A 12205-nucleotide genomic window follows, 5' to 3' on the forward strand; every position below is an offset into this window, starting at 1 on the left:
GTAGACTCAGAGGGTGGACCAGGTGGACTGAAGGCCCGGTGCAGGCGGACCAGTCACACTGTAGACTCGATATGCATGGCTGCTCTGTATTGTGATATGATATGATTATGGTAGTATGTGGTTTGTATTTTGGGGGTAACTCACTAAGCTTTCGGGCTTACAGTTTCAGTGTATTGTTTCAGTTACCTCAGGAGATCGTGGCAAGGCGAAGGCGTGATCGTACCGCACCTCATTTTTATGCTAATGTTTCTGGGATACTCTGATAATAAACTAATTGAAAACCTTTTTGTAATCATTAATGGAATTGGATTGTTTTTGAAAAGTTTAAATTGGTTGGAAAATTATGAGTGTTACAAGTTGGTATCAGAGCCTTGGTTTGAGTGAATTGGAGGAACATTCGTGTGAATCCAGTCTCAAATCAAGGGTAGTTTTCAAAATGATTTCTAAAATGGTTTTCAAAATAAGTAAAGGAGGATGCAGAGTGTACGATCAGTCGGAGCCAGTAAGTAGACCCCAAAATACCATACAAGTTATTTGATTATGTGGTATGATTAGAACAACATGCTAGTACTAGGCTAGGGATCTTCAGGAATTGCATGATAGAATTGCTTGATTACATGATGCCTTCTAGCCTAGGGTTTCCTTTATATGAGATTGACATCATTACTATAGTTGCTTAGTGTATGCATCACGGTTATACATAATTAAGATCTTATAGCCTGAGAATGTTTGATTTGGCCTTATGTTCTGTTCTTGTTTGATTGGGAGCGTAGGGGAGGATTGGATATTCGAAAGTCTATAGGGTCCAACATTATGTATGGCTAGTATACACTAGTGTTGCAGGGTTGGTGGAAGTTTCATGGATGGGTGGGTTGTGTGGGACCAGTAGGTCGGTTATGAGAAAGTTGTGCTCCTCTAGAAGTGAGGATTGAGTGTTCGTCATGTATACGTTATTGCTAGGGTGTTGTGGTGATACTTGATACAAATATGGGTAGGTGTGGAAGGTAGTATGGGCCCGTACTACTGAAAGCACAGGACCCATACGCGTATCAAGGAAGTCACAACCCCTAGGGTTTTGTTGGGAGTTAGTTCTCGGGGTTATTATGAGGAATGCCTAATATCTTGTGGTGTATTTTCAGTATGGTGGTTACGAGACGTACCGGGAATGGATCCGGATCAGGAGAGGGTGGTCAGGGTGGATCAGCGCCACCCGAGGTCATTGGTCAGATGAATACGGATGAGTTGGATGCCAGGGTTCGTGAGATCCTGCATGATGAGGTTGCTGCTATGTTTCGGGCTCAGTTGCCGGAGATGTTTGGGTCGATCATGACCGCCATGGTTGAGTACTTTGATGAGCGATATGCAGCTCGTGCAGAGACAGTTGCCGTGGCAGCTGTAGCGGCTGTAGCAGCGGCAGGGGGAGGAGCCGGTCGAGGCTTTCAGTATCGGGACTTCGATTATACGAAGCCCCCTACTTTCGATGGAGTTCAGGATCCGATCATTGCTATGAGATGGTTGTCAGATGTGGAGGGTTGCTTTTTCACGTGTTCATGCCCTGCGGATCAGAGGGTGAGGTGTGCTCTGAACCTTTTGAGGCTCGGGGCGAAGGATTGGTGGAGGTTGACTACGGGATCTTATTCTGATGTGCAGCGGGTTGCAGTTACTTGGGATCAGTTCCGGGAGATGTTCAGTACTCGTTATGCTCCGCGGGTTGAGAGAGAGAGGTTGGCTCAGGAGTTCTTGGAGCTGAAGCAGGATTCAGAGTCGGTGACGGAGATCACCAGGATGTTCACGGAGAGGGCAATGTTTTGCCCTGAGTTTGCTTCGGAGCAGGCTCAGATGTCCCGGTATCTGAGTATGCTCAAGAGGGATATCAGACAGTTTGTGTCCACGCAGAGATGTGATACCTTGTTGGAGTTACAGGAGGCCGCCAGGCGGCGCGAGTTGGAGATTGAGTTGCAGTTGCGAGAGCAGAGGCAGGCCCCGGTGCAGTCGCAGCCGGCGCCGAAACGGTCCAAGACCGTTGACTCTAGGATTGGAGGTGGGAAGGGTCATACCGGAGTTTGTAGGTCCGGTGGTACGTGCCGCAAGTATGGGAGAGAGGGGCATTATGCGAGGGATTGCCGTCAGTTGGCCCCGGTTCAGGATGTGAGGATTTGTTATCACTGCCATCAGGTCAGTCACATGAGGGCCAACTGTCCACAGCTTGTTGCAAGACCGGTGCAGGCTCCAGCACCGGCCACTTTGAGGATTACTGGCGGGGGTCAAGGTGGAGCAGAGCCTCCGAGGGCTCAGGGACGCGCTTTCCAGCTTACAGCAGAGGAGGTCAGGTCAGAGTCAGATGCAGTTGCTGGTATGTTTCTATCTTGTTTTCTTGTTATTGTGTGGTATTGTAAACCTTTTCGTCTTTTCAGCATGGTTCTTAGTAGATCTGAGGATTTTAGTAATTAGGAGTTGTAGACGGTTAATTCCCATGAGTATAGATGATCGGAAGATAGGTTGTATGATCTCTTTGCTAGGTATAGCATCTACGATGTGAGAAGTGTTCAGCTGAGATTCGAACTTCCTTGGAGTTCGGATGTGCGATGTCGGGAGGGTTGTTCTGTGAAGGTTGCTCACTCCATAGGGAATCAATTCATGGATAAGGGGATAATATCGAGTAGGGACGTTTGAGCTATGCCGGTTTCGCCATCAGTAGTTAGTAGTTGGTGCACTAAGTGGGGAGAATTGGAAAATTCTCAGGTGAAACAGCAAGCATCCAAGGTTGGTTAGATTCAGCAGTGTCTTTAGCCGAGAGTGTGGTCTGGTTAGAGCAGGTGATAGACACGTGGTTCAAGAAGCAGACCATGGTTTCAGATAAGGTGGTTGACTGACATGAGGCCTGGGGTTAGGCCGGGGTTAAAATTCATAGAATGGATCTGGAGTTCGGAACCCCAAGAGGGCTAGAACAATCTACATGGGAAAGGTTCCCGGGAAGAATGGTTCAGGGTGGTGTACAACAGTTTTGAGTAGGGCTGTAAACGAACCGAACGAACACGAACGAGGCTTGTTCATGTTCGTTCGTTTAAGTTAACCGAACAAATGAACGAACATGAACGGTTAAACGAACGAGTTTTCTTGTTCGTGTTCGTTCGTTTAACAAATTACATTGTTCATGTTCGTTCATTTATGTTCGTGAACATGCAAAACGAACATAAACAAACGAACATAAACGAACAAAGATAAACAAACATATATGAACATAAATGAATATATAATATAGTAATGTAATCAAACACAATTAAACATATATGAAGATAAAAGGAACTTATATGAACGAACATAAACAAACGTAAACGAACAACATAAACGAACGTTCACGAACATAATTGAACGAACAAGACCATTGTTCATGTTCGTTCGTTTAACTAAACGAACGAAAATTTGTGTTCGTGTTCGTTCATTTATTAAATAAACGAACATAAACGAACTTCCCGCCGAACGGTTCACGAACAGTTCGTTGAACGTTCAGTTCGTTTATAGCCCTAGTTTTGAGCGGTCCGGATAGACTGAAGGTCGGTGGGCGTACCAGTCAGGCCGAAGGCTCGAAGAACGGTCCAGACAGGCTGAAGGCCCAAGAGGGTGGTCCAGACATGCTGAAGGTTCTGAGAGTGGTCCAGATAGGCTGAAGGCCTGGTAAGGCGGTCCATTCATGCTGAAGACTCTGTATGTGTTAGTAGACCTGTATGCGGAGATTGATTGAGTATGTTACTATGCAATAGCAATCAGTAAGTCTGGCCCCAAGTATTGATCATGATAATGGAGTTAGCTGAAGGTTGTGTGTGGGCCTTGTTAGTTATGTGATCAGATTCTGAATATATGGGAGTTTCGGAGTAGCATTTGCTCTACAAATGGATAGTGTAGAATGGAGTTTTAGCACCGTGGCACTTGTTGATATGGTAAAGGTCGTCGAGTATACTTCCTTGAATAATGGAAGGGAAAGGTATGTAGCTCCGGGAAGGAGTTTTGGTCAACTGAAGGGAAATCAGTAGTGTGAATGGATGATCGAAAGTATTTCAGTCTTGGACAGTGAGCATTGGGATTGTACTAGTTATATGGGAGCACATCTGGGTTGGGTGTATGTTGAGGTTGTGGAATGATTATCGGTGGTGTCGAATCAGAGGAGTTCGGAAAAGATACAAGGATAGATCCTTGGATTCCAGGTATGGTTGTAGTCATGGGTTATGTATGTAGTGGTATTCCATCCTAGGGATGACTGAACCCATCGTAGGCGTGCCTGGTATTCCAGCCCGAGGCTGTTTGGGCCAGGTACGATGTGTATATGTGTTATAGATGGGAGTTCATAGGAGTTGATCGGAAAATGAAGAATGCATTATCATGTCAGCACGGAAAGGGATTGGATTCAGGAAAGAAACGGGATAAGTTCCCAACAGTACAATTTGATAGAAGTAGCGCCAGTTGGGCAAGCGATAGCAGATTAGTACTGGGTCAGGGACCGGTGGTTTATAATGGTATCCAGTTTTCGCAAGCTGCGAATGAATGTGTAAGACGGGAATATGGTAGTATCATCAGGTGATACTTAGTTGATATGTGCTGCCATCAGGGAAAAGAAGTCGGTGGCCGGCTTTGATCAGTTGTCAGGGCCCTGCAGGAGAAGGAGTTGATTTTCTTTAGGGATTCGATAGTAGTGCCTGAAGAGACCTGGGTCGGTTTGAGATCGAAGGTTGCATCGAAGGAGTGTTATCCGAAATCGTGTGTTGCAGCAGGCTTCGAGGACATTCGTTACCTTGATCTCATATCCATCTAGACCTCATTTGATTAAAGATTAGGGCTTTTCTAGCATAATAAGAAGCTATTATTGGGTATGAGCTAAGATCTGAGGTTGTAACTTCAGATCTGAACTCTCTTTGGTCTCTAAGTCCATAAAGTTATCAGGTTTGGCAAGTATGAACCCCTCCTTAAGTGTAAAACTCCATTTCAAGCTTGGATTTGTCATTTAGAGTCTTTAGAGCCTTGCATGCACGTAAAGTTTGCAACTTTACGTGATGAACATGCCTTGCGGAATTGGATCTGCAATATGGAACCTTTTTATGGCTTAAAAAGCATCTGGATGTGTGACATCCCCAAATTTCTCGGCCAGAAAAGACCGATTTAGTTTATGCTTTTTAAAATAAAATTAGAGTAATCTTTTAAAAGATGTTGCGAACTTTGTCCCCAAAACAAAATATGATAAAATTTATCAAATCATGTCTTAAAGAAATATATTTTCCATTTCATAACAAAACCTCGGGATGTCATGTTCCGATACAGACCAAAAGCATAAACAGTATATTATAAGCCTTACAACAGTTATTTACAACTACTGGCCTATAATCCAAAATCCCTCGTCATCGTTCAACTATGCTCTTGTTCCACTACCTGTAATACAGAAACACTAAGTGGGTCAGGCTTGGGAGCCTGGTGAGCATATATGGTTTTCATCCCACAATAAATAAATTTATTATGTTTAAACTTCAAACAATCAACCCAATTTCCCATCTCATTATCTTCTTTATTCTTAAAGATCTTAAGAATCATCTGTCCTCCATTCATTCATTCCTAAGGATTCTCCTAAGGAATAGGCACGAAGTCCATCGCTGCCCGAGATTTATACAACAGGCACTAAGTCCATAGCTGCCAAGGTACTAAATCCATAGTTACTAATATTCATCTATACGGTACTAAATCCATAGCTACCAACGTACATCTATACCATACTAAATCCATAGCTACCAACGTTATTCATTAGGCGCAGCTGCCAATAACATCATTTATTCTCTATTAGACGCAACTATCAATGTTATTCATTAGGCGCAACTGCCTATAACATCATTTATTCTCTATTAGGCACAACTGCCAATATTATCCTTTAGGCGCAACTGCCAGGATATTTAGATTACAACTGTTGAACACTTAAATCAAAATACTTGTTGAACACTCCATTCGAAAATACTTAATGAACACCTAGTTTAAAAACACCTCGTGAACACTCAGTTCAAAAATACCTAAAGAACATCTAGTTCCCACAATGTGATAATAATGTATATCTCAAACCTGCAACACCACTATTATTATTAACACATATATATCATATTTCTAAAACAATCTATCCCATCCCGTCGATCCCCAGATACTGATCCTATACAATGATCTTACGAGATTTAGCCTAAGGGGTCGATATGAACAACAAACTGACGAAGCTGCTTCGGAAATTCCCTGGCAGCAAACGAGGACCAATAAATACATCAAATGAGGGGAATGGAATAAGTTTCACCACGAACCTTCGTTCGTAAAAACCAAAAGACAATTAAGTCAGGGGTAGTTATCTAGATAACTGTGCCTAGCAGTGGTCTGACATCGTGAAGTATTTTACCCCCAGACTCACCCTATCTAGCATCGAACTTTGCCTAGCAGTGGTCTAACACCGTGAGGTATTTTACCCCCAGACTCACCCTATCCGACAATATAACACCAGATATACCTAGTAGTGGTCTATTACCGACACACTTTATTAGGCAGTCTATGAAGTTCCCTCAATTACTTCGTGAAAGGAAACGCTGACACATGAAGCTCGTCCGATCACTTCATAAAAGAAACAAAGACTCCAAAGCTCTTCAAAATAAAAAGTGTAGGGAAATACTAATAAAGTATTCCCGTACGCTCCCGTACCCCGACACACAATAGTGTCAAAAAGAAGAACTTTGCACATGATACCTATCGGATGAACACATAGTTCAAAAATATCTGATGAACACATAGTTTAAAATCACCTAATGAACACATAGTTCAAAAATACATAATCCGTACTCCCGGATCTAAAATTTACCTCTTTACCTAATCCGTACTCCCGGATCAGGTAGGTCTGATGCATACTCTCGAAAAACACCTACATATAACGAGTATGCTAACATTCCATTGGACTATCTAGAATAGTCTGTAATCATTGTCTATACTCTGCTAGATGACTAGATCATCTTAAACATCGAGACTTCTCATCAATTTTTATTTCATCACATATCAGCTATTTCATCTACCCATGTTATACGCAACATATTTGTAGATAAAAGTGCATATAAAGTTTAAATCATTCTAAACATGTATAAAGTATTCGTTCAACATCCATCTCAAATAAACAAACAATATATATACACATAGCACGTATTTTATATAAAATGCTTCATATCTATGTGTAAGATGAAAGTGACTACACACTCACCTGATAAGACGGCTGTTCGATAGTACTTCGTCCCTCAAAACAATATTCTTCGATGAAACCGGGATGTTTTCTCAAAAACCGGGCTTCACGTGGACAAAGTTTCGGTCGAAAACTCTTTTTCTCGGGATCTTCAGGCTCTTCGGGGCTTGCTTACGATGCTAGGATGATATTCTAGGCTTAGGAGTAATTTTTGCAATATTCAAGAAAGTATAGGGGAGAGAGAATGAAAATTGTAACCCAAAATCGGTTGGCATCGTCCGCTATTTATAGGGGCTGAAAGCTCGAATTACGTTGGGCGTAAATTTAGAGTACGCTGGGCGTACTCCCTCTTCACAGAGTACGCTGGGCGTACATTGAGTACGCTGGGCGTACGAAGGGATCAGTCCGGACGCGTCAAGGCTACGAACACGCGTCCATCATGCAAATGAGTAGGCGACGTGGCCAACCTCGGACCGTGAAAACGAGTACGATGGGCGTACTCCTTTCGAATTTTCAAAATTCAAAAATTCGTAACTTTCGTATACGAGCTCCGTTTTTGACGTTATTTATATCCACACGTAGGTGAGACTATTCTCTACAACTTTCGTTTGGACTCCGTCGGCTAATTTTGAGTTTATTTTTAAAGTTATATTTTTAACAGGCCGGGATAGGAAAAGTCTGTTAAAAATTCAAAACTTATTCATCCGAAGTCTGTTTTCGTCTGTCTTTTTATCGTTAAACTACTATCAATAAGATCTTCGATTCTCGTTTAGGTTGTTTCGGCTAAAAATCACTCGATCTAAAATTTTAGTTTCGGGCTGCATACCGCTAAGCAGAAACTTAGAAAAATCATAACTTCCTCATACGAAGTCAGATTTGGGCATTCTTTTTATGCACGCTCTCGGTTTAACGAACGTTGCGACTTTCGTTTAGATCGCTAAGGCTAAAAAGCACTTTATCGTAAATTCACTTTTTACGTTATACAGCGTCGTGCCGATTCTGTCGCTAAACTTCGACAGGTCATAACTTCTTCGTTATAACTCGGATTTCGGTATTCTTTATATCTCCGGAATCCTTGTTTCAACCACTACAACTTTCTTCTTAGATATCGGCTTCATCTAACATTTATTTTCGACGCTTATTTTTATCCTTAATTTATTAAATCATAATAATTAAGTATAAAGTACATAAATTCAAATAATTTATTCTTATTACTTCAAAACGAGTTCCAATGGTTGACCTAGACTATTATATCATTATTAATGCTTAGCCCAGAAACACGGGTGTTACAGGATGGATAAAGGACTGAAGGGACTCGACGAGTTGTATGGTCAACTCGGCGAGTCCGATGAAGATTGTGGTGAACTCGGCGAGTCAGTAGGGTGACTCGGCGAGTCGGTTAGGGTTTTCCAGGCTTTTGGCACGCATGAACTCGGCGAGTTGCAGGGAAACTCAACAGGTTAGCCCAGGAGTTTACGGCCGCAAACATTAGGAACTCAATGAGTCACTCATGTGACTCGGCGAGTTGACGAGTTATGCAAGAAACTCGACGAGTGGCTGGTTGTACTCGACGAGTTGAGGTCAACATGGACTGTTGACCTTGACCTTTTACTTGGACTTTGACCAAGGGTAGACTATTTGACTTCTGGGAGCATTTTGGGAAATTGGACATTATGAGTATGGTTCTATGGTGAATATAGGTGGTGGAGTTTGTGACAGTGATCCGACACTTTGTTTTTGTTATTGGGATTATTACTGTTGTGATATGTTAGTTCGGTATCCTCGTAGATAGGATGGTGATATGCTAGTATGATCTGTTAGATCGGTATCCTGGTAGATCGGATGTGGTTATGCGTAGTGACCTATAGTTGGTCTGACTGTCTGCATGCATGTAGTTATGCCAGTTAGGTGGATCTGTAGGACTACATGTAGTATTATGTGATTATCTGTATGTGCATTAGTTGCATTATATGTCGACATTTTTTGTGGGATGGGTTGAGGTGAAACTGCTTCGTGCGGTAACCAACAAACCCAGGAGCATTCCAGATACGAGCTGAGGGAGACTTGTACTGTGGGCTCGATGACAATACAGATGTGAGTTGTGGGTCCGGAAGGCAATCCAGACTCACACTGTGGGCCAGGGGTAATCCAGTCTGTAAAGCTGTGGACCCAGTACATGTTGTTAGTTCTATATGTGTTATGTGAAGTGTATCGGTATGTTAGCATTCCAACCCAATGGTTGAGGGCATGGGGTATTCCATCCCGATGGATGATTGGACCCATAGTATGTTGTTTGTTATTGTAGGTGTATTATGGTGTGTATGGGTATTTTGGGGGCAACTCACTAAGCCTTCGAGCTTACATTTTCAGTTTATTGTTTCAAGTACAGCGGATGACCGCGAAAAGACGAAGGCGTGACCGTACACTTCCTCGATTGAAGATTATGATTTCTGGGAACTCTTATGTTTGAACTATTTTGGAAACAAATTGTAATAATAGAATGGTTTTAAATGATTTAAAAAAAGTTTTAAATTGGCTCGGAATTTTGGATGTTGCAAGTTGGTGTAACATCCATACAAATTCGAGCCAATTTAAAACTTTTTCAAACATTTAAAACCATTTGGTTATTACAATTTGTTTTCAAAATACTTTAAACATCAGAGTTCCTAGAAATCATAATCATCAATCGAGGAAGTGTACGGTCACGCCTTCGCCTTCCCGTGGTTATCCGCTGAACCTAAAACGATAAACTGAAACTGTAGGCTCGAAGGCTTAGTGAGTTACCCCCAAAATACCAACCTCATATAACCATAATCATATCATATCAACAAATACAGAACAACCATGCTTCTCGAGTCTACAGTGCCACTGGTCCGCCCGCACCGGGCCTTCAGTCCACCTGGTCTACTCTCTGAGTCTACAATATGACTGGACCGCCCGCACCGGGCCTTCAGTCTATCTGGCCCACTCTCCGAGCCTCGTCACGTCTGGAACACCCTCTCGGGGCCTTCAGCCTATCCGGACCGCTCGCCGGGCCTTCGGCCTGACTATGTGCCCACCCGGGTCTGTAGTCTATCCGATCCGCCCTGGGTATGTTGGCCTACAGCAAAAAGCAGGACCCGCCTCAACCCAACCCCAATCAAACAACCATGTGCACATATAACAGATAATCACATAACAATCCATAGAAAAAAAAACCGATCTAGCAGATCATATAGCATAGCAACATCCTAACCAGGATACCGACCTAACCGGTCACTAACATAGCATCATCCTATATACCAAGATACCAACCTAAACCAGGTCACTAAACATAATACCGTCCTAATTACCAGGACACCGATCTAACAGATCAATAAGCATATCAAACAAATACCAGTATACAATCTGAGAAAGGGTCGGCCTTGGTTCCCTAGACCCTGTTGATATAGTGAGGATAACTCACCTCACAATGTCGATCTGAACTGAAGTATCGACTCCCGAATCGCTATCTCACCGGAAATCCCGAACTATCACATGATAAATACCAAGTCATTACACAACATAACAATCTTGACTAAGGGGGGTCCACGTAGTCCATCATGTCCACTTTGTCTTTTCTCCAATTTGGGCCAAGACCCAATACCAAAACAAGACCCAACACTAGGTAGGCTTTCCAAGCCCACTAGTGGTCCACTAATGGCCCAATTTGCTAAATTGGTCCCAATCCCCCCCTAATGGTCCTTACCCAAAGCCTAAACATCTTCTTGGTCCACATTAACTGACTTCTGATGGCTCACTAAGGCCCAAATAACCAAAATCCCCTGTATGGCCCAAACCGAGGCCCAAAACTCGCAAGGCCCATAACTGATGAGTACGCTGGGCGTACGAGCTAAATGGTGACTACGCTGGGCGTACCTGCATGTACGCACAACGTACTCCCCTGTTAAGTCACTTTCCCATTAAGTGCTTAATACTCCAAACCAGAAGCTACAATTACAGATCCAAGGCCTTTTCATCGTCCTAATCCATAAAGTCACTAACTTGGTGACTTTACTTGTCCCAAACAAGCCCAAACTCCAAAAATTATGTATTACTTCCATGAATATGGTCTTAACTCTTGTATAAATCCATTAAGACCATCAAGGTGGCAACTTTCTGCCTTAGGGACTCATTTAGCACCAATGGTGGCAACCCTTGACCTGGAAATCGGATTTGGGCCATAAAGCTTCCACCTTTGGACCAAAATTACTTCAAAACTAAACCTTACTAGATCTAAGCACTTTTAGGTAAAGTTATGAACTTTATACCTCCAAGAAGTTCCAAATGATGATGCTATTCCAGATCTATGAGCTCCAACTTCCCAAGTTCTTCCTTGCCAACTTCTTCTTTTCCTCTTCCAAGCTTACACCACTTAAATCAGCTTCTCAAGGTCAAGATCACTCAAAATAGAAGGATGAGACATTTTAGGGTTTCTCTGAGGTTGGGGTGGCTGATAAGGAGGCTAGGGTTTGATCCATAATGTTCTTTATATAGTGGCTAGCCCCAAAATTAGGGTTTAGGGTCTCTGGGAGTACGCTGGGCGTACTTCTAGTACGCTGGGCGTACTCCTCCTACACCCGCGATCATTTAAACTTCTACGCTTGGCGTACCCCAGCTTACGATGGGCGTACACGCCCAGTTGCCAACTTTCATGCTTGGTCCTTTCTTGCCACTTCCTTCCAACCCAAGGGCCAAAAGTGACATAATTCAAATCCGAGGGATGAATATGAAGCTACTTGAAAAATGGGATGTTACAGTTGGTATCAGAGCCTTGGTTTGAGTGATATGGAGGAACACTCATTTCAATCCAGTCTCAAATCAAGGAAAGATTTTTAAAATGATTTTTAAATGGTTTTCAAAATAAGTAAAAGATGATGTGAAGTGTACGATCAGCCGAAGCAAGTAAGTAGACCCCAAAATACCATACGGTTATTTGATACTGTGATATGT

This window comes from Lactuca virosa, chromosome 1 (genome assembly GCF_052849685.1).
Source record: "Lactuca virosa cultivar CGN04683 chromosome 1, Lactuca_virosa_CGN04683_v6, whole genome shotgun sequence".
NCBI classification, from domain to species: Eukaryota; Viridiplantae; Streptophyta; class Magnoliopsida; order Asterales; family Asteraceae; genus Lactuca; species Lactuca virosa.